This window comes from Haliotis cracherodii, unplaced genomic scaffold (assembly GCF_022045235.1).
Source record: "Haliotis cracherodii isolate W230 unplaced genomic scaffold, xgHalCrac1.p SCAF_8, whole genome shotgun sequence".
NCBI classification, from domain to species: Eukaryota; Metazoa; Mollusca; class Gastropoda; order Lepetellida; family Haliotidae; genus Haliotis; species Haliotis cracherodii.
The window spans coordinates 53007705-53011683 of record NW_027266341.1 but is presented as its reverse complement, the minus strand read 5'-3'; positions in this window follow the sequence as shown (position 1 = coordinate 53011683).

Sequence of the window (3979 nt, the reverse complement as noted above, 5' to 3'; positions counted from 1 at the left end):
ATCAAGACTAGCTCTGACTACACCCAGGTGGTCATCAAGACTAGCTCTGTCTACACCCAGGCGGTCATCAAGACTAGCTCTGACTACACCCAGGTGGTCATCAAGACTAGCTCTGACTACACCCAGGTGGTCATCAAGACTAGCTCTGACTACACCCAGGTGGTCATTAAGCATCTGAACTGCACTGAACTTCATCTCACTCAAGGCTACAAGACATAGCATGTTGAGAGTTAACAGAGAACAATATATTCACATACATATAATGTACAAGACTCACTTAAAATCATTAATAATACATTTACAAAAAAGCGTTTACGGCATTACCCATAACCCAGATGGATACCAAGCACCTGCTACCCACATCTCAGGTGAACTCCAAGATTCGTACTACCCACATCCCAGGTGGACACCAAGACTTGACTACCCACATCCCAGGTGAACTCCAAGATTCGTACTACCCACATCCCAGGTGGACACCAAGATTCGTACTACCCACATCCCAGATGAACACCAAGACTTGACTACCCACATCCCAGGTGAACTCCAAGATTCGTGCTACCCACATCCCAGGTGAACACCAAGATTCAAACAACCCACATCCCAAATGAACACCAAGATTCGTACTACCCACATCCCAGGTGGACACCAAGATTCGAACTACCCACATCCCAGGTGAACACCAAGATTCATACAACCAACAACCCATATTAACACCAAGATCCGTACTACCAACGTACTACCACAAGATTCGTTCTACCCAAATCCCAGGTGAACACAAGATTCGTTCTACCCACATCTCAGGTGGACACAAGTTTCGTTCTACCCACACCCCAGGTGGACACAAGATTCGTTCTACCCACATCCCAGGTGGACACAAGATTCGTTCTACCCACATCCCAGGTGAACACAAGATTCGTTCTACCCACATCCCAGGTGGACACAAGATTCGTTCTACCCACATCCCAGGTGGACACAAGATTTGTTCTACCCACATCCCAGGTGAACACAAGATTCGTACTACCCACATCCCAGGTGAACACAAGATTTGTTTTACCCACATCCCAGGTGGACACAAGATTCGTTCTACCCACATCCCAGGTGAACACAAGATTTGTACTTCCCACATCCCAGGTGGACACAAGATTCGTTCTACCCACATCCCAGGTGAACACAAGATTCGTTCTACCTACATCCCAGGTGGACACAAGATTCATACTACCCAAATCCCAGGTGGACACAAGATTCGTTCTACCCAAATCCCAGGTGGACACAAGATTCGTTCTACCCAAATCCTACGTGAACACCAAGATTCGTTCTACCCACATCCCAGGTGGACACAAGATTCGTTCTACCCACATCCCAGGTGGACACAAGATTCGTTCTACCCACATCCCAGGTGGACACAGATTCGTTCTACCCACATCCCAGTTAGACACAAGATTCGTTCTACCCACATCCCAGGTGAACACAAGATTCGATACTACCCACACCCCAGGTGGACACAAGATTCGTTCTACCCACATCCCAGGTGGACACAAGATTCGTTCTACCCACATCCCAGGTGGACACAAGATTCGTTCTACCCACACCCCAGGTGGACACAAGATTCGTTCTACCCACATACCAGGTTGACACAAGATTCGTTCTACCCATATCCCAGGTGGACACAAGATTCGTTCTACCCACATCCCAGGTGGACACACGATTCGTTCTACCCACATCCCAGATGAACACCAAGACTTGACTACCCATATCACAGGTGAACATAAGATTCGTACTACCCACATCCCAGGTGGACACAAGATTCGTTCTACCTACATCCCAGGTTGAGGCCAAAAGTCGCTGTATCCACATCCCACATATTTGGACAAAATTGATCATCATACCCCGCAAAAATCATTGCAAACTGGACCTCGTTTTACATTTGTGTAGTCTACATTACGATTGTCTTTTGTACGTCTACATTACGATTGTCTTTTGTACGTCTACATTACGATTATCTTTTGTACGTCTACATTACGATTATCTTTTGTACGTCTACATTACGATTATCTTTTGTACGTCTACATTACGGTTGTTTTTTGTACGTCTACATAACGGTTGTCTTTTGTACGTCTACATTACGGTTGTCTTTTGTACGTCTACATTACGGTTGTCTTTTGTACGTCTACATAACGGTTGTCTTTTGTACGTCTACATTACGGTTGTCTTTTGTACGTCTACATTACGTTTGTCAAGACGTTTCTGTGAAGGTCGACATGAATAGCAGACTAACATGCAGTCTATGAACTATTTTACTACGCAATAGAATTCTCTCCAACAACGTCTATTTTCATATTCTTATTTTCTAGAGCTGGCTCGACTCTCTTTTTATAACTTAAATTGGTTCAGGTTTTATAAAATACATATAGTCCACGGTCATGCTGCACGGTTACATGGATAGAAGTAATATTTAAGGATACCATATTTTTATAGTAAATATATATCCGTCATTTAAGCAATATTTAAGTTTTTCTGGCGCTATTTCAGCGTTAATGTGCGTGTACTTAAAGTGATACATGTATTGGATCCCAGCTTAGAAGCTTTATAACAATAAACTTGTCTTCCCGTAAGAAATCAATAATGCAGTTGTCGAGAAAGACGCTCGATCTTTCCCGCATGGATTTACATCAGCCACCGTTTGTAACATATACGCTCCTAAAATAAATACATTTAACTCGGTGTGTGGCAGGAGGGTACGGCGAACTATAAACATCATGAACATTGGCTGAAACAAATATTTCAATCAGTCCTATTGTGTACAATGTGTTGCAAATGTTGGCTTTCAAGGAAAAAACGAGTGCGGAAATACGGTACCACTGTATTTTCACATAACGACATATTTGGTCTCTGATTTATTTTTTATAAGTTCTGTATAAATGTCAAACTGCACTTTTGAAAGAAGGAAATGTTTTACGTCATGACTGGCAGTCATTCTCGACTATTTCACATAGGAACATCCTTGTCAATCTGACACATTTATCCAACACAGCACGTTGTGTCTCGTGTAATTACCCGCTCTGCCCGTGACATTCTCGGACCACCCTTGGTGCATGCAGCGCGTGCATCCAGCACCATTTTCACGTGAGCGCGAGGCAGTGCAGAGGGTACGCTGTCGGTCGTTAATCCGTGTCTCGGGTGTAAATACAGGTGTCTACAGCGATCTATGTTGCAAAGCACTTCAATATTTACCTCTGGCTAATGTGAAATGAAAACTGGGGGACCTTGATTAACCCACGTGGTCTCGCATGTTGGACAGTGTTCGGGACAAAATATTGGTTTATGCCGGGACTATTTACAGAGAGGACAGACGAGGGGAACAGTTGTCATAAATAAGTTGTGATCATTGGCGACACAACATATGCCTATGTATTATACGCGGATTCCATGGCCTAGTCAAGCCTTCCCTTTACCCAAAAAATATCGGACTTTACTTGTTTTCCTGCACAGCGATGACCGAAACAGAGGGTGCGTCCCAGCACTCCATGCGTCGTTTCAGCTACACAGGAGAATGTGTCTATAGACTGTAATTGTAGGCAGGATCTCGGTGCAAACTCTCGAACAGCTGAGAAACCCGTCTACGGCTCTACAAATTATTTATAAGTCCACTTACGCTCCTTAAACATCGCTTGGGCAATCTCCCCATACATACTTCCCTCGATGATGAGGATGATTATGTAGGCTAATGGTATGTAATACTAAGAATGCTCATAAGTGATCATAGTGAATAATCAGAATGGAAATGATAACATCGAACATTATTATGAAAATATTAGAATTCCCAAGAATATTAATTTCCCGAGTCACCGGCATTGAAAATCATAACAAACACGATATGATGTCCCGCCCAAAAGATCATCCAAATGCACATACCATGTAACGCTATCATTCCCAATATCATATCATCCTTCGCTGTACTCCCCACCCAGGAATAATCCCT